Below are 23,467 nucleotides of genomic sequence, written 5' to 3'. Positions count from 1 at the left end.
TAATTGACGAGCCATTAGGGAGAGATAGAAACGTGTTAGAGGCTAAACGGGACACCGGAGGATCTATAGAAGGATTTTCTGCCCATTTACTACATAGCTCAGTAGCAAAGGGGTACCTAACCTTCAAGGCTTTTTGCCCTGAAAAACGCTTGTCCGGGTGCTCCAAATTACGTCGAATCAAGTCCTCAAACTCAGGGAGAGAGGAAAAAACCCTATGAGCCAGTTTAACCCGTTTAAATGAGATCTTATGATCTGAGGATGAGGCAAGCTCGTCCTCTATCCCCAGGGACTGATTGACAGCCTCAATCAGGCTATCTACAGACTCCTGAAACCCAGGACTCTCAAAATTAAGGGACTCCTCTGACTCATAGTCTGTCTCAACTTCCCCGCTCTCTGCAGGGGAAGGAGAACGCGATACAGAGCTCCGGGATGCCGAAGCACCTGATAGCCCGGGCGACGCTGTGCGAATCCGCTTTCCACGCGTTTGTCTAGTGCAGGCATGGCCCCTGCAGGCCAAAGGTTCCTGAGACCCTTAGGCCCTCTCTGAGACAGAAGGACTGCTGGCCCTGACTGCTGGGGTCTGAAAGGATTTGATTGCTTCGGTTAGGGACGCCATGGATTGCAACAAGGACGTGACCCATTCCGGCGGAGCTGCCCCAGCATCTGTTTGAGGGGCAGGAGCCGGAGAGATTGCTGGAGAGCTGGCAGGGGGGCTCCTGGGCGCGTTCAGAGTCGCAGGCCTCGCAGAGACGATTGCTCTGGGAGTGCGGGAATGCAGCACGACAAGCCACACAAACGGTATATAAGACCGTGTGAGTTTTAACCCTTCTAGACATAGTAATCAGTAAAAAGCTATACCCAGGGCCTGAGGCTGGGAAAAATAATGCTTCTGCCAGCTGAAGGGTGAAGCACTTACCCCAGTCCTGTGTCCCCACGAATACCGCGATGAGGAGATGTGGAGCCAGAAAGAGCTCACCTTTATCCCCAGCAAGCCTCAGCAGGCGGGACCGCCATCATGCGGTGCGGCCTGTAGTAGGCCAGAAGTCGGGGTCTCAATTTCTCCATTGAGCCAAAAGGAAACCGAAACCGGAAGTGGATGCGCCGGAGGAGGCGGGGCCTCACGGTGCGGTCTGCTGGGAGGAAGCCCGGGTCAGAGCAACCCGGAAGTGTTTGCTGGAGGCCAGGCCGGAGCCTGAAGCCTCTGGAGCCGCGGCGCCAGGCGCACCGCACAGCCTCGGCGCATGATAATTATAGCAGGAGCTGCCGCACATCGCCACCGGAACACCGTCGCATAGAAAAAAAAAAAAAAGAAAGAAAAAAAAACACCCGAGGGATGCAGGTAAATCAGCATCTTTTAAAGTTGCCTTGCACCTTGTAAGGAGCCCCCCTTTTTCTTTTTCTTTTTTTTTCCGCCATTCCCCCCATACTGCCGGCTGAGTACCCCCGGCGTAAATCCAGCGGGGGGAGGCAAACGACGGTGCAGGCACCCTAACTCCATTATCTGCCAGGATAAGGAGAGGGACCGTCTATCACTGCAGCAGAGCAGAGGTGTAGAAATAGGGGGGGACACACGGACATCAAACGGGCACCTGTACAGCCCAGGATCTAAATACCTCAGGGTCGTCAGGGCCAAGTCCGTTAAGGGATCCCACGTCGCGGGGAAGGATACGTGGAGAAACTCGCACGTGCTTGCCAGTTGTTGGTTGGGGAGATCGGACCCTCAAAAGACCCGGGACCCAGAGGTACTAAGCATGAACTGGAGTCTTCAGTAGCCAGTGTCAGAGTATATACAACGGAGGAGGAGCTAACTTTTTTTCAAGTTTACTTTGTGTCAGCCTCCTGGCGGCAGAAGCATACACCCACAGTCCTGTGTCCCCCACTGAGGCGAAGGAGAAAGCCAGCATTTACCTGGAATTGATAGGACATTGAGATTTTCACTATCATAGCAGTGCATTAGAACTGTTATGTATGGTACAAGAGACCAAATGATCGCAGCTTCAAGTCCCCTAACGGAACTATTAAATGCCTTAACAAGTAAAAAAATGTTTTTAAAAATATAAATGAAAAATCGCAACAAGTTTAAATCACCAACCATTTGCCCAATTAAAAATAGAAGCATGTAAAAAAAAAATAAAAAAATAGACATATTTGGTATCGCTATATACAGGGCAGCACGGTGGCTCAGAGGTTAGCACTATACTATATAAATGGCAGCACGGTGGCTCAGTGTTTAGCACTGTACTTATATACAGGGCAGCACGGTGGCTACGAGTTTAGCATTATACTATATACATGGCAGCACGGTAGCTCAGTGTTTAGCACTGTACTTATATACAGGGCAGCACGGTAGCTCAGAGTTTAGCACTATACTGTATATTGGCAGCACGGTAGCTCAGTGGTTAGCACTGTACTTATATACATGGCAGCACGGTGGCTCAGAGTTTAGCACTATACTATATACATGGCAGCACGTTGGCTCAGTGGTTATCACTATACTATATACAGGGCAGCACAGTGGCTCAGGGTTTAGCACTATACTGTATATTGGGCAGCACGGTAGCTCAGTGGTTAGCACTGTGCTATATACAGGGCAGCACGGTGGCTCAATGGTTAGCACTGTACTATATATAGGGCAGCACAGTGGTTAGCACTCTTGCCTTGCAGGGCTGGGGTCCTGTGTTCAAATCCCACTAAGGACAACATCTACAAGGAGTTTGTATAGTATGTTCTTCCTGTGTTTGTGTGGGCTTCTTCCTCCAGATTCTCTGGTTTCACCCACACTCCAAAGACTGATAGCGAAATTAGATTGAGTGCTAGTGGAGACAGTGATGAAAAGGTTTGTAAAGTGCTGCGGAATATGATGACGCTATATAAGAAATGCATAATAAATAAATAAATAATCTTCTGAAGAGGTTCATATTCAAGGAAATTTCTTCCATTTTTATTTTTTTTTTCATGTGTTTGTTTTATTACCCAAAAAAGAGTGCCTCTGTTGGTGACAGTCTAGTGTTGCACCTCAATCACATTTAAACTCAGACAAACTATTCATCTCCCGAAATGAATAGAATATGACTGCAATTGGCAAAAATAACTTTACTACAGAGCTGCAAAAGCAGTTCAAAGTGAAAATACTACAGACCTGGTCATTAACAATTTATGTAAAAAGCACAAAAGGAAACAAAAAAACAAATCCTACACTACAATCCTAAGTCAGGTCTCCCCTCAGTAAGGATAGGCAATATAACAAAACACATCCTCCTCAAAAGCTCCTGGCATCAGGGAATTCACATTCTTTCGAGGAAAAGAAGCTGTCTGGCAGATTACACCCTTTCAGAGCTAATAATAGGGCACAAGTGCAGGTATGGTAAGGTGACACAGAAAGAAATGCATACAAAGCACGGCAAAATTATATAGTTGCCAATGTATTCTCAAACAGAAGGGCCAGAAAACCTTCCTGTGTAGTCTTTCAAGAGAATATAATTGTATAGGTCTGACAGTTCAGGGGATGTGTAGTACATGGATACGAACAGGTAAATAGTGCAGTTTGTGTCACTAGGTTCTAACAAACTTGAACAGCAACTCAAGCTTAGTTTAGGAACCTTGCCGAGTAAACCAACATTTATAAGCTTCCTCCAACAAAATATGTTGTAAAGGGGTTTTCCGGTCTAGAATGACAAGTTTGCAGTCACTCTGTGCTGCGAGGATTTGCCAGTGTCTGCGCCAGGAACGGCGGTCAAGTGCATGTGCTGGGAGAATTCCCAAGTCTTCAATCACACAGAGTTTCTGCAGACTTGTCATTCTAGACAGGACAAGCCCTTTAAACCCTGCAAAACATATATCGTATTCTCAATATGCATCATATAAAACATTCACTTTTTCATGTAAGCAGGAAAATGTGTCCTCTGTCATAACAGTCCATACTGTTCTCTGGGAGTGATCCAGATCATCCAGACAATCCAGCTGGAGTCACATCTAAGCAAACAGCAGTCTATGACTTAAATTATGTAAGACAAAACACAGCATTGAGAATTGCACAAACTCCTCCATCATCCTGCTTACCAGGTTTGGGCATCAAGGAATTCATTGAAGACTGTATTTGTCCAGTTCTACATTGGCAGCTTCAGGAACCTCGCACCACCACGCAGAAACACACTTTATGTCCTAAAACAAAATGGAAAAAGTTTTAATAAGTCATAAAACAAAAAATCAGGCCATGTTAGACTATGTTCACATGTACGTCAGAAATAAATTTGTAACAAATCCATTTGGGTAACAAAAAAACAAATAATTTCTTTACAAACGGAAACAAGGGTATCCATACAGTATCTATAAGCACCGATTTTTATTCTGTTGTGAAAGGATCCATTTTTACTGAAAGTGTATTTGAATACCACTTGTGTTCTTGGCATGTGCAGTGCTTGGGGAAAAAAAAACATCAGTTAAAGGGGATGACTATCCTTTACCATCTGCTGCCCATAGTGTGTGCAGGCTATGTTCCCTTGCCCTTTCAAAAAAAAATGACAGACAAGATGAATGTAAACTGAAGATATTAACCCCTTAGTGACAGAGCCAATTTGCTACTTAATGACTGAGCCAATTTTTACAATTCTGACCACTGTCACTTTATGAGGTTATAACTCTGGAACGCTTTAACGGATCCCGCTGATTCTGAGACTGTTTTTTCGAGACATATTGTACTTCATGTTAGTGGTAAAATTTCTTCGATATTACTTGCGAATATTTATGAAAAAAACGGAAATACGGCGAAAATTTTTAAAATTTTGCAATTTTTAAACTTTGTATTTTTATGCCCTTAAATCAGAGAGATATGTCACAAAAAATAGTTAATAAATAACATTTCCCACATGTCTACTTTACATCAGCACAATTTTGGAAACAAAATTTTTGTTTGTTAGGCAGTTATAAGGGTTTGAAAGTTGACCAGCAATTTCTCATTTTTACAACACCATTTTTTTTTAGGGACTACATCACATTTGAAGTCATTTTGAGGGGTCTATATGATAGAAAATTACCAAGTGTGACACCATTCTAAAAACTGCACCCCTCAAGGTTCTCAAAACCACATTCAAGAAGTTTATTAACCCTTTACGTGCTTCACAGGAACTGAAACAATGTGGAAGGAAAAAATGAACATTTAACTTTTTTTTGCAAACATTTTAATTCAGAACCATTTTTTTTTATTTTCACAAGTGTAAAAACAGAAATTAAACCATATATTTTGTTGTGCAATTTCTCCTGAATATGCCAATACCCCATATGTGGGGGTAAACCACTGTTTGGGCGCACCGTAGAGTTTAGAAGTGAAGAAGCGCAATTTGACTTTTTCAATGCAGGATTGGCTGGAATTGAGATGGGACGCCATGTTACATTTAGAGAGCCCCTGATGTGCCTAAACAGTGGAAACCCCTCACAAGTGTCACCATTTTGGAAACTAGACCCCTTAAGGAACTTATCTAGATGTGTGGTGAGCACTTTGAACCCCCAAATGCTTCACAGAAGTTTATAACGTAGAGCCGTGAAAATAAAAAAATCGCATTTGCTTACACAAAAATTATCTTTTCGCCCACAAATTCTTATTTTCACAAGGGTAACAGGAGAAATTAGACCACAAAAGTTGTTGTGCAATTTCTCCTGAGTACGTCGATACCCCATATGTGGGGGTAAACCACTGTTTGGGCGCACCCCAGAGCTTGGAAGAGAAGGAGTGCAATTTTACTTTTTAAATGTAGAATTGGCTGGAATTGAGATGAGACGCCATGTCGCGTTTGGAGAGCCCCTGATGTGCCTAAACAGTGGAACCCACCACAAGCGACACCATTTTGGAAACTAGACCCCTGAAGGAACTTATCTAGATGTGTGGTGAGCACTTTGAACCCCCAAATGCTTCACAGAAGTTTATAACGTAGAGCCGTGAAAATTAAAAAAAAAAAAAAAAAAAAAAAAAAAATCACATTTTTTCTGCAAAAATGATGTTTTTGCCTCAAAATTTTTATTTTCACAAGGGTAACAGGAGAAATTAGACCACAAAAGATGTTGTGCAATTTCTCCTGAGTACGTCAATACCCCATATGTGGGGGTAAACCACTGTTTGGGCGCACCGCAGAGCTTGGAAGAGAAGGAATGCCGTTTTACTTTTTCAATGTAGAATTGGCTGGAATTGAGATCGGACGCCATTTCGCGTTTGGAGAGCCCCTGATGAGCCTAAACAGTAGAAACCCCCCACAAGTGACCCCATCTTGGAAACTAGACCCTCCATGGAACTTATCTAGATGTGTGGTGAGAACTTTGAATGCCCAAGTGCTTCATAGAAGTTTATAATGCAGAGTCGTGAAAATAAAAAAATATTTTTTTTCCACACAAGATTTTTTAGCCCCCAAGTTTTTATTTTCACAAGGGTAACAAGAGAAATTGGACCCTAAAAGTTGTTGTCCAATTTGTCCTGAGTATGCTGGTACCCCATATGTGGGGGTAAACCACTGTTTTGGGCACATGGCAGAGCTCGGAAGGAAGGAGCGCCGTTTTGAAATGCAGACTTTGATAGAATGGTCTGCGTGCGTTATGTTGCGTTTGCAGAGCCCCTGATGTACCTAAACAGTAGAAAACCCCCACAAGTGACCCCATTTTGGAAATTAGACCCCCCAAGGAACTTATCTAGATGTGTGGTGAGAACTTTGAATGTCCAAGTGCTTCACAGAGGTTTATAATGCAGAGTCGTGAAAATAAAAATTATTTTTTTTTCCACAAAAAAGATATTGTAGTCCCCAAGTTTTTATTTTCACAAGGGTAACAGGAGAAATTGGACCACAAAAGTTGTTGTCCAATTTATCCCGAGTACGCTGATGCCCCATATGTGGGGGTAAACCACTGTTTGGGCGCACGGCAGAGTTCAGAAGGGAGGGAGCATCATTTGACTTTTTGAGCGCAAAATTGGCTGTCGTGTTTGGACACCCCCTGATGTACCTAAACAGTGGAAACCCCCAATTCTAACTCCAACCCTAACCCCAACACACCCCTAACCCTAATTCCAACCCGATCCATAATCCTAATCACAACCCTAACGATAATCACAACCCTAACCCCAAAACAACCCTAATGTCAACCCTAACCAAAACCCTAAATCCAACACACCCCTATTCCTAATCTCAACCCTAACCTCAAACCTAACCTTAATCCCAATACACCCCTAATCCCAACCCTAACCTTAACCCTAATCCCAAACCTATCCCTAATCCCAAGCGTAACCCTAATGCCAACCCTAACACCAACCCTAATCCAAACCCTAATCCCAACTCTAACCCTAACTTTAGCCGCAACCCTAGCCCTAACCCTAACTTTAGCCCCAACCCTAACCCTAGCCCTAACTTTAGCCCCAACCCTAACCATAAGGCTACTTTCACACTTGCGTCGTGTGGCATCTGTCACAATCCGTCGTTTTGGACAAAAAACGGATCCTGCAAATGTGCCCGCAGGATGCGTTTTTTGCCCATAGACTTGTATTGCCGACGAATCGCGATGGATGGCCACATGTCGCGTCCATCGTGCACTGGATCAGTTGTGTTTTGGCGGACCGTCGGCACAAAAAAAACATTCAATGTAACTTTTTTTGTATGTTGCGTCCGCCATTTCCGACCGCGCATGCGTGGCCGTAACTCCGCCCCCTCCTCCCAAGGACATAGACTGGGCAGCGGATGCGTTGAAAAACTGCATCCGCTGCCCACGCTGTGCACAATTTTCACAACGTGCAACGGTACGTCGGGCCGACGCATTGCGACGGCCCAGTACCGACGCAAGTGTGAAAGAAGCCTAACCCTAAATTTAGCCCCAACCCTAACCCTATATTTAGCCCCAACCCTAACCCTAAATTTAGCCCCAACCGTAACCCTAAATTTAGCCCCAACTACTCCACCTGCTGACCGGCAGAATATGGCGGGCGCACTGCACATGCGCCCGCCATTTTCATTCCGGATGAAGAAGCTGGCGGCCAGGGGAAGAAGCAGGAGGACCCGAATCCCACTATTTCTCTGTCCTCTGATGTGCGATCACATCAGAGGACAGAGAATGAAAGATCGCTTTTTTTTTCCGATCGCCAGTAAACCGTTAATTACCGGCGATCGCAAAACAGGGGTCGGTAAAAACCGACCCCGATCATGTTCTTTGGGGTCTCGGCTACCCCCGACAGCCGAGACCCCAAAGATTATCCGGGTGCCGGCCGGCGGGCGCACTGTGCATGCGCCCGCCATTTTTTGGCCGGAACAAGATGGCGGCGCCCATTGGGAGCCACGAGGAGCACCGGGAGAGACAGGTGAGTATCAGGGGGCTATTGGGGACCCTATTTTTCTGTCTTCTAATGTGCGATCACATCGGAGGACAGAGAAATTAAATGGGAAATCACGTTTTGGGTTTTTTTTGCGATCGCCGGTAAACTGTTAATTACCGGCGATCGCAACCTGGGGGGCGGTAAAAAAAAATCCCGAATCATGTTCTCTGGGGTCTCGGCTACCCCCGGCAACCGAGAACCCAGAGAAAATCCGACTCTGGGGGGCGCTATTCACTTTTTCCACAGCGCCATTAATTAACGGCGCTGTGGTTTAAGTACCCTTAACTGCCGCCATTAAAAGGCGTATCGGCGGTCGTTAAGGGGTTAAATAAAGGGCCCTGTAACTGAATTAATTGTTTCTATATTTATGCACCCCAAACAGATAAAAAAAATGAAAATAAAGACGGTCATCTGAACGCAGCTTTAGGTGGTTTAATCATGAGTCAAAAACAGAGAAAACAGCAACAATCTCATCGGTACATATAGTTGTGTGAAAAAGTGTTTGCCTCCTTCCTGCGTTCCTATTTTTTGCATGTTTGTTACACTTAAATGTTTCAGATCACCACACAAATTTAAATATCAGACAAAGATAACACAAGTAATCACAAAATGCAGTTTTCAAACGAAGGTCTTTATTATTAAGGGATAAAGAAATCCAAACCTATACGGTCCTGTGTGAAAAAGTGCTTGTACTCCCATCTTAAAGAGAACCTGTCACCCCCAAAATCTAAGGTGAGTTAAGCCCACCGGCATCAGGGGCTTATCTACAGCTTTCTGGAATGCTGTAGATAAACCACCGATGTAACCTGAAAGATGAGAAAAAGAGGTTATATTATACTCACCCAGGGGCGTTCCCGCTGCGGTTCGGTCCGATGGGCACGACGGTCCAGTCCGGTGCATGCCATCTTCATAGGATGACGTCCCATCTTGTCTTCACGCTGCGGCTCCGGTGCAGGTGTACTTTGTCTGCCCTGTTGGGGGCAGAGCAAAGTACTGCAGTGCGCAGGCGCCGGGCCTCTCTGACCTTTCCCGGTGCCTGCGCACTGCAGTACTTTGCTCTGCCCTCAACAGGGCAGACAAAGCACGCCTGCGCCGGAGCTGCGGCGTGAAGACAAGAAGAGGACGTGATCGTAAGAAGAAGGGAGGCCCCAAACCGGACCTCGACGCCCACCGCAGCGGGACAGCCCATGGGCGAGTATAATCTAACCTCTTTTTCTCATCTTTCAGGTTACATCGGGGGCTTATCTACAGCATTCCAGAATGCTGTAGATAAGCCCAGATGCCGGTGGGCTTAGCTTATCTTCCATTTTGGGGGTGACAGGTTCACTTTAAAACATAAATTAACTGTGGTTTATTACATCAAATTCCATAGCCACACCCAGGCCTGATTACTGCCACACCTGTTCTCAATCAAGAAATCACATAAATAGGACCTGCCTGACAAAGTGCAGTAGACCAAAAGATCCTCAAAAGCTATACATCATGCCATGATCCAAAGAGATTCTGGAGCAAATAAGAAACAAAATAATTTAGTTCTATCAGTTTGGAAAAGGTTATAAAGCCATTTCTTAAGTTTTAGGACTCCAGTGAACCACAGTGAGAGCCATTATCCACAAATGGCAAAAACATAGAAGAGTGGTGAACATTCCCAGGAGCGTCAGGCCAACCAAAATTACCCCAAGAGCGCAGCGACGACTCAGCCAAGAGGTCAAAAAAAAAACCCACAACAACATCCAAAGAGATGCAGGCCTCACTTGCTTCAGTTAAGGTCAGGGTCCATTACTCCATATAAGAAAGACAATGGAAAAAATTGGCCTGCATGGCAGAGTTACAAGATGAAAACCACTGCTGAGCAATAAGAACATAAAGGCTCATCTCAGTTTTGCCAGAAAACATATTGATGATCACCAAGACTTTTGGTAGAAAACTTTGTGGACTAATGAGACAAAGGTTGAACTTTTTGAAAGGTGTATGTCCCATTACATCAGGCGTAGAATTAACGCTGCATTTCAGAAAAGAAACATCATATCAACAGTAAAATACTGTGGTGGTAGTGAGATGATCTGGGGCTATTTTTCTGCTTCAGGACCTGGAAGACTTGCTGTGATAAATTAAACCATGAATTCTGCTGTCTACCAAGAGAATGGCCAGCTATCTGATCGTGACATCAAGCTGAAGCGCACTTTTATTAGGCAGTAGGACAATGATCCAAAATAACAGCAAGTCCATCTCTGAATGGCTTAAGGAAAACAAAATTAAGACTTCAGAGTGGCCTAATCAATGTCCTGACCTTAATCCAATTGAGATGCTGAGGCATGTCCGTAAAAAGGCGATTCATACTCCTAAACCCTAAAGTGTGGCTGGATTACCACAATTTTGGAAAGATGAGTGGGCAAAAATTCCTTCATAGAGTTGTAAAAGACTCATTGCCAGTTATCGCAAATGCTTGATTGCAGTTGTTGCTGCTAAGGGTGGCCCAACCAGTTATTAGTTTTAGTGGGCAATCACTTTTTATACAGGGTAGTTTTGGATTTCTTTTTCCCTTAATAATAAAGGCCTTCATTTAAAAACTGAATTTTGCGTTTACCGGTGTTATCTCTGTCTAATATTTAAATTTGTTTGGTGATCTGAAATATTTAAGTGACAAACATGTAAAAGAATAAGGAGTCATGAATGGGGTAAGTACAACTGTATATGCACCAAGCTTCTCCTGTGATGTATATGCCCCCATCATCTCCCATGGTGTATATGCCCCCAGCGTTACCAGCGTTTAATATGCCACCAGCGTCTCCAGTGATTAATATGACCCCCAGGGCTTCCTGTGATGTATGTGCCACAGCATCTTCTGAGAAGTATATGACCCAACTCCAGTGTATCCTATGTGGTGATGTATAAGCTCCAGAATCCAGTATATGCTCAAGCCCTAGTGTCTTCTATGTGATGTATATGGTACAAACCCAGTGTCTGCTATTTGATGTATATTCTCCTGCCCCAGCGTCTCCTATATGTTGTATATGCTGCAGCCCAGTGTCTCCTCATCACATCATAGCCTCAACAAAAAAAAGCAGTTAGAGACATCACATTAGGGGTGGGTTAATTAAATGTTTGACAAAATATAGCAGGATAAATTTCAAGTTGATCATTTTGTACGGCCCCGAATGATGGTATCAGTATCCAAATGGCCCCTGGCAGAAAAAATGTTCCCCACCCCAATGTAAGATAAAAGTTCTCACAGTATGAGAATGAAAGCAGATAGAAAAAGCAAGTCAATTGCAAACTTGCTTATTTTTATGCTAGTCAAAGAAATTTAATAACTTTAGAACAGGGGTCCCCAACTCCAGTCCTCAAGGCCCACCAACATGTCATGTTTTCAGGATTTCCTTAGTCTTGCCCAGGCAATAATTGCATCACCTGTGCAATGCAAAGGAAATCCTGAAAACATGACCTGTTGGTGGGCCTTGAGGACTGGAGTTGGGGACCCCTGCTTTAGAACATCGCTTTAATGATAAACGTAATCAATAGAATGGAGTTCACCTTCAATTGCTTCATGACAGGGCTAGTTTTTATGCTTTCATTTTTTCCTCCACTTTTGCCAAAAGCTGTAACTATTTTATTTTTTTGTCTCCATAGGCATATGAGAGCTTGTTTTTCGCAGGAGAGTTGCAGTTTTGAATGACACTATTTACTTTACTATATAAAATACTGAAAAAAAATCTGAAATCTGTAGCTTTATTATTCAGTTGATGGCTTGTAAGAGAGCTTGTTTTTCTTTTGCATGTCATGTTTTTTTTACATTTTATTTTTATAGAAATAAAGGGATTGCCAACTACTTGGACAAGTCCAGTTCTGAATCACTATTTTACCAACTTAGTAAAATAACACCTATACTCGCCTCCACTGCCAGCACCAATCCAGCGGTGTTGGCGCTGGCTCTCCTAGGGATTGAGAGATATTGCTATGTCATGTGATCCCTGCGACCAATCAGTGCTGGCTTCACTCTCCTTTCCTACAGATGTAATTGATATACGGAGGAAGTCAGAGCTGCGGCTGCTCTCTCACTTCCTCCAGATGTCTTGATTTGTCTGAAGAAGGGTAGAGTGAAGCTAGTATTGATCATGTGACACGCGATCCCCGTGACGGCCAGTGCTGACACCGCTGGAACGGCACCTGCAGGTGAATATAGCGGTTATTATTTTACTGATGGCAAACATGGCGATGCAAAAGTCATTAGACGTTTATATCCCCACATTCTATTTCTAGAGCCATGTCCTCAGTCTTGGCACCATTTTCCTGTTCATAGGAACAAGTACTGTATCTTGTCATATCAAACATTTAGTCAAAACCCGCTCTATTTCCATACCACGCTACACCCACAAATATGACATTGCCATTTGTGCCTTCATCTTTGTTGGAAGATTATTACTGCATATCACGAGACTGTGAGCTGTGGAAAAACAGAATTGGACAGAGAATGGCATGAACTGACCTCGTGCAGACTGAAGGTTACACAGTTTATACTGTTTCTATGATACTGCTAGAATATCAAAATACTATTTTAAACATGAGTCCCATTAGTTACATGAGAACAATACAAAGAATTAACACAAAATAAATTACATTGTCCTGACATCACTGCTTGCTGCAAATTTCTATTCTCTCCCTATGGATTGAAGTGAAAGCCTAAAAGGAATGTGCTTAAATTGCGGTAAAGTAAATATCATAAAGCAGAGTAGATGATACGTTTGTCAAGTCAGCACTTTCTGTCTCTACCTAGGCAAGGCCTTGACTATAACAGGAAGGTCATGTTAATACCAGTGCTAAGCAGCTCTTGGCTACATAAGGGTGCCAATGAACACAGGGCCATCTACTTTTGGTCTCCTGGTGCAATAGTCAGCTAGTCTCAGCAGCTGTCAGGACTCAGAGATACCAAAACATTTTCCATATCTCAATCTCATCCACTTACTGTGGAAGTATAGTTAGTATTTTCTAGCTATCTATCTATCTATATTTTTTTTCCCCAGAAGCCATAAACATTAAATAAACAGAAAAAATGACCTGATATTTGACAGTACACACTGTGCAAAGCTACTTTTTCAGGAATAGACTGTAAATGACTGGTCTTAGGAGTAACTACCAAAGTCATGTCCATGTCATTTATTATATGTGGGTTGAAGGTGGGTCTTAAAGGGAACCTGTCACCCCGTTTTTTGAGATTGAGCTATAAATACTGTTAAATAGGGCCTGCGCTGTGTGTTCCCATAGTGTATGTAGTGTACCCCGATTCCCCATGTATGCTGAGAAATAACTTACCAAAGTCGCCGTTTTCGCCTGTCAATCAGGCTGGTCAGGTCGGGAGGGCGTGGTGACATCGCTGGTTCTTCCTCAGCTTTACGTTGGTGGCGTAGTGGCGTAGTGGTGAAGACACAGCGCGCGATCTGCGCTGTCATCCCTTTCGTCGGTGGGGGCGGCCATCTTCCTGGGGCCGCGCGTGCGCAGATCGAGTGCTCTGCTGCACGGGGCTTCAGGAAAATGGCCGCGGGATGCCGCGCGTGCGCATTAGAGATCGCGGCGGCCATTTTCCCAAAGCCGAGATGCAAACTCGGCTTTGGGAAAATGGCCGCCGCGATCTCTAATGCGCACGCGCGGCATCCCGCGGCCATTTTCCTGAAGCCCCGTGCAGCAGAGCACTCGATCTGCGCACGAGCGGCCCCAGGAAGATGGCCGCCCCCACCGACGAAAGGGATGACAGCGCAGATCGCGCGCTGCTTGTTCACCACTACGCCACCAACGTAAAGCTGAGGAAGAACCAGCGATGTCACCACGCCCTCCCGACCTGACCAGCCTGATTGACAGGCGAAAACGGCGACTTTGGTAAGTTATTTCTCAGCATACATGGGGAATCGGGGTACACTACATACACTATAGGAACACACAGCGCAGGCCCTATTTAACAGTATTTATAGCTCAATCTCAAAAAACGGGGTGACAGGTTCCCTTTAAAGTAAGAATAAACTAAAATGTATCTATGGTTTAAATAATTTCATCTGCTGAAATCAAAAGTATGATTACTCTTGATAACAGTAGAACATAGAGAAACCATATAACATAAAAGCTGACTGATACATAAATATCTGGAGAAAGCATTCCACTTGTGATATTTAAATACAAGTGTTAATCGTCATGATAAATAGTAACAAAAAAAAAAGATAGCAAGATTGCTTAGATTGTGTTTCTTAACGAGAAAAAGGACACTGGAGGCTGATAGGAGACTGTGATTGATAATCACATTAATAACACTATTTTTCACCTGAAGAATCATATACATGCTAATACATGTACCGTTTATACTTGAGTACAAGCCGACCCCCCTTCCTAATTTTGCCACAAAAAACAGGGAAAACTTAATGACTCGAGTATAAGCCTAGGGTGGGAAATGCAGCAGCTACCGGTAAACGTCAAAAGTAAAAATAGATACCAATAAAAGTAAAATTATTTGAGACATCAGTAGGTTAAGTGTTTTTGAATATCCATATTGAATCAGGAGCCCATAATGCTCCATAAAGTTTATGATGCCCCATAAGATGCTCCATATTAAAATATGCCCCATATAATCCTGGATAAAGGTTAATAATGGCCCCATAAGATGCTCCAGAGACACATTTGCCCAATATAATGCTGCACAAATGCGGATTATGGCCCCATAAGATGCTCCATAAAGATATTTGCCCCATATAGTGCTGCACAAACGTTATGGCCCCATACAGACACTTGCCCCATATAATGCTGCACAAACATTATGGCCCCATACAGACACTTGCCCCATATAGTGCTGCACAAACGTTATGGCCCCATAGATGCTCCATACAGACACTTGCCCCATTTGCTGTTGCTGCGATAAAAAAAAAATCACATACCTCTCCGCCGCTCAGGCCCCCGACACTTTCAATATTCACCAGCGCCTTGTTCCGGCGCCGCTCCGTCTTCAGCGTCTTCTGCACGGACGTTCAGGCAGAGGGCACGCACCGCACCCTCTGACCTGAGTGTCACTGCAGAAGATGCTGAAGATGGAGCGGCGCCGGAACGAGAAGCAGGTGAATATCGTGCAGCACAGCGCTCCCCTTTATACTCACCTGCTCCTGGTGCGGTGTAGTCCCTGCTTCCCCGGCGCTGCTGCTTCTAACTGTACTGAACGGTCACCGTTACCACTCATTACAGTAATGAATATGCGGCTCCACCCTTATGGGAGGTGGAGCCGCATATTCATGACTGTAATGAGCAGTACCATGAGACCGCTCAGTACAGGAAGAAGCTGGGGCGCCGGGGACCAGGCAGGGACCGCACCAGGAGTAGGTAAGTATAATTAGACAGCCCCGCTCCCCCTCCCCTGCCGACCCCTGGGTATGACTCGAGTATATGCCGAGAGGGGGACTTTCAGCCCAAAAAAATGGGCCGAAAATCTCGGCTTAAAATCGAGTATATAAGGTAATTAAGTCCATGCTCATATGACGTATTTTACGTACATGTGCTGTTCGTGTGAAAATCTGGTATCACATGCACAGCACTCTTTTTTTTTTATTACACAGACCAAGTGTCCATGTTAAAAACAAAATAAATAAATAAATAATAATAATAATAATAATAATAGAGGCGTGCACTAGTCATTTTTGTGTTTTTTGGATAAGACACCTCAATCAAGCACCACGATGCTCGATCGAGTAACGACCATACCCGAGCACCATGATGCTCGATCTAGTAATGAGCATACCCGAGCACGATGCTCGATCGAGTAACGAGCATACTCGAGCACCACGATGCTCGATCGAGTAATGAGCATACCCGAGCACCACGATACTCGATCGAGTAACGAGCATACCTGAGCACCATGATGCTTGATCAAGTAATGAGCATACTCAAGCACCACGATACTCAATCAACAAGCATACCCGAGCACCACAATGCTCGATCGAGTAACGAACATACCCGAGCACCACGATGCTCGATCGAGTAACGAGCATACCCGAGCACCACGATGCTCGATCTAGTAACTAGCATACCCGAGTACCACGATGCTCGATCTAGTAACGAGCATACCCAAGCACCACGATGCTCGATCGAATAACGAGCATACCCGAGCACTACAATGCTCGACCAAGTAATGAGAATACCTGAGTATCACGTTGCTCGATCAAGTATTGTATTGAGCAGTGGTGAAAATGCTCCCTCATTACTAGAAATCATATAATGTAGAAGCATGAAAACTTGTGTAGCGCTTCTTTCTATTATGGATGAAAAAAGGTAAGCTGTGCCCATTAATTCAATAATGTATTCACTGTGGCAATATATGAGCGCCACTTCGGGCACACACGGTGTATCCAGTACAATATGTGAATGTCTTCTCAGTCAGTGCTGAGGATTGTGAACTAAAACTTATTTTGCTTAAACTCGGGTGAGAACTTGTTCCCTTTGAATTGACAATGCTTGAAAAGAATTAAACAGCTGTGGCCTTCACTTTTATTTCAGTCTAACTGGTGTCATGCATCACTGGCAGCACAAGAGTTAAAGGAAGAGGAGGATGACAGAAGAGTGATCATGACACTGAAAAGAATTAGGCTCAAAGCTGTGATCTGGGAGCAGTGAAATTAAAAGGAACGACCCGTAATCTATCACTCCTGACATCTGTTAACTCCAGTGGGGTGGGCGCCAATCAATACTGGCTGACAACCAATATGGTGGAGCAGAAAACGGGTAAGAAGAAAAAATAGAATTCATATCTAATTCAAGAACAGTTTACTATCAACCAAAAGGAACAAAAACTCTACAATGCCGTGGAGACAACAATAAAATGACTACCCATATGATCACTGTAGGCTGGGCTGTTAGACCAACATATGTTGATCAGTTGAGCGTATTATACACTGGGGCAACATGGAGACTTTTTCTGCCATCCAGCTTGCGAGGCTAAAGATCGCTCTGTGCAGCTACTACACCTCAGCACAAAGCGGGTAAGTGGGCTAGCATTGTGAGAAAGTTACAATAAGTCAGAACTAGTAATGAGCGAATATACTCTTTACTCGAGATTTCTTGAGCACACTCGGGGGTCCTCCGTGTATTTTTTAGTGCTCTGAGATTTAGCTTTTCTTGCCGCAGCTGAATGATTTACATCTGTTAGCCAGCATAAGTACATGTGGGGATTCCCTAGAAACCAGGCAACCCCCACATGTACTTATGCTGGCTAACAGATGTAAATCATTCAGCTGCGGCAAGAAAAACTAAATCTCCGAGCACTAAAAAATACTCAGAGGACCCCCGAGCATGCTCGAGAAATCTCGAGTAAAGAGTATATTCGCTCATCACTAGTCAGAACCAGTTGGATTTTTTGTAACATGTGTCGCAGTGGAAGTACCCTAGGGGTCACAATGCAACCCCATTTACTTGTATTACACACTGCGACCCAGCAGTGATATACAGCGATCTTTGGCGGTGTGATCTGTGTCAGGACCAATGTTGTCTAGTCTCTTTATTAGTGCAACCCCAAGTTAAAGCCTCATACAAATTAGATTAAGGAGCCAAACCATAAACTTTTTTTCGGGTGCCAAATCATTATCTGATGTATATGTTGGGCAGATGATAAGGATCAAGCAGTCAGAATTCAAATGGAGATCCTATAGTTATCCAGAGAGATAACCTGTCACTAGTGATGATCGAATATACTCGTTACTCGAGATTTCCCGAGCACGCTCGGGTGTTTTCCGAGTATTTGTGCTCGGAGATTTAGTTTTCCTTGCAGCAGCTGAATGATTTACATCTGTTAGCCAGCTTAATTACATGTGGGGATTCCCTAGCAACCAGGCAACCCCCACATGTACTCCTGGCTAATAGCTGTAAATCATTCAGCTGCGGCGATGAAAACTAAATTTCCGAGCACTTACAAATACTCGGAGGACACCCGAGCGTGCTCGGGAAATCTCGAGTAACGAGTATATTCGCTCATCACTACCTGTCACCAAAGAGGTGTCTGGCAGCAGCTTATTCCCCTCTCCCCATTGCAAGCATTTGTTTGATAGGGAAGAGAGAGCTGTTTCCTGAATGAGTGTTCAGCCTGCAGCTATCCAACATGGACATCTTTAGATGCTGTTTGACAATCACAAAATTGTTGTGAAAGTGGAAGAATGGACCCAACACAGGAAAAAAAAACATCCAAAAATAAATCTATACATTCACTGGAACAAATGACTATAAAAAGGAAAAGGCAGCTTCATGATCAGCATGGGAAGCATAAAAAAGCCACTGTTTGACAAAAAATACTGCTGAAATACTATAACACAATTCAAAACAATCTACAAAAAGCAGAGCGTGAGTCGCGAAGAAGTCAGAAGTTTACTTCTAGTGAATTTTAAGCCATTGCTATAATCAGGATTTTTCTCCATGTCGTGATACCATTATGTGGCTCCAAGTAACATTACAAATGACGTTGTCTTTGCTCTGAAGCGTTTGCCTCTGAAGACAAGAGGAAGAAAAGGGACATCATTTCTTAAAAATATACAGAGTGCATTAAATTATTCATCGGCATTAAACAGGATTTTTTTTTTTAACAGCTCTCAGCTTTTATCAATCATTAATGCCTGCTCTACTTCCACCATGCAGCTCAGCTATTATGTTGCATGCCAGGGAAAGTATTAAAAATAAATAAACAACAATGGGCCACTGCAGGCATGAATCAAATTTCTATGCAACGGGTGGGAGGGAAAAGAAGGATACACTTTCCTGCCAAATGCTGCAATAGCAAATATCCTATTCTGCCTCAACTGTAAGAGGTTTAATTTCTGTTCTACTGCTGAAAATAAAGAATAAGGAATTTACCAATGCAAAATCAAAGGATTAATCCCAACATAAGTTTTTTTCTGCATGTCGAAACATTCAATTCTCCATCTTGCCATTCATTTCGCTTTCAGGCTTTAAAGCCACTTCTGGACTTAGGCTACTTTCACACATCAGTTTTTTGCCTTCAGGCATAATCTGTCTATTTTTGAAAAAAAAACGGATCCAATGCAAATTGTGAAAAACTGTTGTGCCAGATCTGGTTTTTTTTTTACTAGATCCGCTTGGGTGTATCGGGCATAGAGATTGGACTTTCTGTTCAGGAAAAAAGAGAAAGAGAGAGAGAGACTCCAGAATAGAAAATGCACGGAATCGGTAGCCGGATCCAGTCAATACACCATGTTTCATCCGTTTATCGCTGGAACCGTCGCTGGGCGTTTTTTCGCCAGACAGAAAAAGTGTTCATATAGACGTTTGCTCTGTCCGCCAGAAAAGAAATTTAGGAAGTATCCGGCAAAAAACGGATGAAACATGTAGCCATCAGGCACAATCCGGCACTAACACAACTCTATGAGAAAAAAACTTTCAAAGCACGCCGGATTGTGCCTGATGGCAAAAACCTGATGTGTGAAAGTAGCCTTAGGGTATGTGCACACGTTGCGGATTCTCTGCATTTTTTGCAGTGCAGAAACGCTGCAGATCCGCAATTGATTTACAGTACAATGTAAATCAATGAGAAAAAAAAATGCTGTGCACACTTTGCGGAAAATCCGCTGCAGAAACGCTGCGGTTTAAAAGAAGTAGCATGTCACTTTTTTTTTGTGAATCTGCAGCGTTTTTGTACCCATTCCATTATAGAAAACCGCAGAGGTAAAAAAACGCAGCCAATCCGCAAGAAAATTGCAGCAAAAATGCACAAAAAACGCTGCGGAACCGCACAAAAAACGCAACAAATCCGCAGGTGCATTTTCTGCCAGGAGAGGCAGAATCCGCACCAGAAATTCCTAAGCCTAATTTGCAACGTGTGCACATAGCCTAAGATGAGCAGCCACACAAAGATATTCCTATAATGGTAAATATGGAACTGCACCTTTAAGAACTTGTTAACACGTTGCAAATAAATGAGGGGAAAACTGCAATTAAAAATGTAAAAATATGTCAAAAACACGTATTTTACATGGTGTTTCTCCTGCCAACAGTCTGGCAGTATGCACACGTTGAGTACTTGCAGCAGAAATCTCTGCACAAGAGCGCATTTCTTGGCAGGGAAAATGAGGTGTAAAATATGCGTATTTTTTTTTATATGCGGTGAACTCAGGTGACTTTCTCACGATGCTGAGGTCATTGCAGTTCAACCCAGCTGGGAATGTAACCTTGATGAAGTCACCGCTGCTCACTGATGCTGCGCTCCCAGCAGCTCATTCACCAGTGGTTCTCAGCCTGGATGGTCGCATCTTAGCACTGTCCAGGTTGAAAACTATTAATCCCCAGACATGGGTTATGGAGTAACATAGTTATTAAGGTTGAAGGAAGACTATAAGTCTATCTAGTTCAACCCATAGCCTAACCTAACATGCCCTAACATGTTGATCCAGAGGAAGGCAAAAAAAAACCCATGTGGCAAAGAGTAAGCTCCACCTTGGGGAAAAAAAATTCCTTCCCGACTCCACATATGACTATCAGACTAGTTCCCTGGATCAACGCCCTATCAAGGAATCTAGTATATATACCCTGTAACATTATACTTTTCAAGAAAGGTATCCAATCCCCTCTTAAATTTAAGTAATGAATCACTTATTACAACATCATACGGCAGAGAGTTCCATAGTCTCACTGCTCTTACAGTAAAGAATCCACGTCTGTTATTATGCCTAAACCTTCTTTCCTCCAGACGTAGAGGATGCCCCCTTGTCCCTGTCTCAGGTCTATGATTAAAAATATCATCAGAAAGGTCTTTGTACTGTCCCCTCATATATTTATACATTAAAATAAGATCACCCCTTAGTCTTCGTTTTTCCAAACTAAATAGCCCCAAGTGTAATAACCTATCTTGGTATTGCAGACCCCCCAGTCCTCTAATAACCTTGGTCTCTCTTCTCTGCACCCGCTCTCATTCAGCTATGTCTTTCTTATACACCGGAGACCAGAACTGTGCACAGTATTCTAAATGTGGTCGAACTAGTGACTTGTATATAGGTAAAATTATGTTCTCCTCATGTGCATCTATGCCTCTTTTAATGCATCCCATTATTTTATTTGCCTTTGTAGCAGCTACCTGACACTAGCCACTGAACATGAGTTTGTCATCCACCCATACACCGAGGTCTTTTTAATTGACGGTTTTGCCCAGAGTTTTAGAATTGGGCGCATAGCTATACATCTTATTACTTCTACCCAAGTGCATGACCTTACATTTATCCCCATTAAACCTCATTTGCCATTTATCAGCCCAAGCTTCTAGTTTATATAAATCATCTTGTAATATAAAATTGTCCTCCTCAGTATTTATTAGGCTAGGGTCACATTGCGTTAGTGCAATCCGTTTAGCGCTAGCGGATTGCGCTAACGCAATGTTTTCTATGGGGCTGCGGTCGGGGTCGCAGTAACGTCCCCGCTCTCGCAGATCCCCGATCTGCGAGAGCGGGGAACGGACCGCGGGCGCGCCTCGGACGCTGCAAGCAGCGTCCGCGGCGCGCCAGGAATCACCGGCGCGTCGCTAGCGCGTGCCGAACATGGCACGCGCTAGTGAAGCGCGTTCCCATTAGCGTGAATGGGCGCGTTAACGGCCGCGTTGCACGGCGTTAATTTCGCCGTGCAACGCTGTCCGTTTAACGCGGTCCCATAACGCAATGGGAACCCAGCCTTACCCTGCAGAGTTTAGGGTCATCTGCAAATATTGAAATTCTGCATCTACAAGGTCATTAATAAATGTTAAAAAGAAGAGGGCCCAATACTGAACCCTGTGGTACCCCACTGCTAACCGCGACCCAGTCCGAGTGTGCTCCATTAATAACCACCCTTTGTTTCCTATCCCTGAGCCAGCTCTTAACCCACTTACACATATTTTTCCCAATCACCATTATTCTCATTTTATGTGTGGCACCGTATCAAAAGCTTTTGAAAAGTCCATATACACTACGTCCACTGGGTTCCCTTGGTCCAGTCCGGAACTTACCTCTTCATAGAAGCTGATCAGATTAGTCTGACATGAACGGTCCCTAGTAAATCCGTGCTGATACTGGGTCATGAGGTTATTCCTCTTCAGATACTCCAGTATATCATCCCTTAGAATGCCCTCCAGGATTTTACCCACAGTAGAGGTTAAGCTTACTGGCATATAATTACAGAGTTCAGTTTTTGTCCCCTTTTTGAATATTGGCACCACATTTGCTATACACCAGTCCTGTGGTACAGACCCTGTTATTATGGAGTCTTTAAAGATTAAAAATAATGGTCTATCAATGACTGTACTTAGTTCCTGCAGTACTCGGGGGTGTATCCCATCCGGGCCCGGAGATTTGTCAATTTTAGTGATTTTTAGACGCCGACGCACTTCCGGCTGGGTTAAGCAGGTGACATTTAATGGGGAAGTTTTATCACTAGTCATTTTGTCTGCTACGGGATTTTCTTGTGTAAATACTGATGAAAAAAGTCATTTAGCATATTGGCTTTTTCCTCATCCACCATTTCATCCAGACAATTTTTAAGGGGGCCAACACTATCATTTTTTAGTTTCTTACTATTTACGTAGTTAAAGAATATTTTGAGATTATTTTTACTCTCTCTGGCAATGAGTCTCTCTGTCTCAATCTTTGCTGCCTTGATTTGCTTTTTACAGAATTTATTTAATTTTTTGTATTTATTTAATGCCTCATCACTACCTACTTCCTTTAATTCTCTAAATGCTTTCTTTTTGTCACTTATTGCACACCTTACAGCTCTATTTAGCCACATTGGACTCCTCCTATACCTAGTATGTTTACTCCCATACGGTATATACTGTGCACAGGTCCTATCCAGGATCTTAATAAATGTCTCCCATTTTCTTTGTGTATTTTTAGTTCTCAGGATATCGTCCCAGTTAATTGCACCAAGATCCTCTCTCATCCGTTGGAAATTTGCCCTCCTGAAGTTTAGTGTCCTTGTAACCCCTCTACTACACATCTTATTAACCCCTTCCCGACCTTTGACGCATACGCTGCGTCATGAAAGTCGGTGCCATTCCGACCCATGACGCAGCGTATGCGTCATGGTTTGATCGCGTTCCTGCGGGTCGGGTGACCGGGGTCAATGAAATGTCACACGACCCGC

The 23,467-nt window shown here is 43.7% G+C and overlaps 1 protein-coding gene across 4 annotated transcripts in view; it reads right to left on the bottom strand.

Moving 5' to 3' along the window:
- Positions 1–23,467, bottom strand: part of ZMIZ1 (zinc finger MIZ-type containing 1) — an 816,521-nt gene that overhangs the window by 546,267 nt on the left and 246,787 nt on the right. For all 4 annotated transcript variants that reach the window (XM_069753082.1, XM_069753084.1, XM_069753085.1 and 1 more), the window contains exon 2: positions 4,060–4,161. The gene's annotated coding sequence lies outside the window, so the exon portion shown is untranslated. The remainder of the gene's footprint in view (positions 1–4,059; positions 4,162–23,467) is intronic.

The sequence above is a fragment of the Ranitomeya imitator genome, chromosome 2 (genome assembly GCF_032444005.1).
Source record: "Ranitomeya imitator isolate aRanImi1 chromosome 2, aRanImi1.pri, whole genome shotgun sequence".
Classification (NCBI taxonomy): Eukaryota; Metazoa; Chordata; class Amphibia; order Anura; family Dendrobatidae; genus Ranitomeya; species Ranitomeya imitator.
Note: the sequence above shows the minus strand (reverse complement) of the source record. Positions and strands in the feature narration are given on the sequence as shown.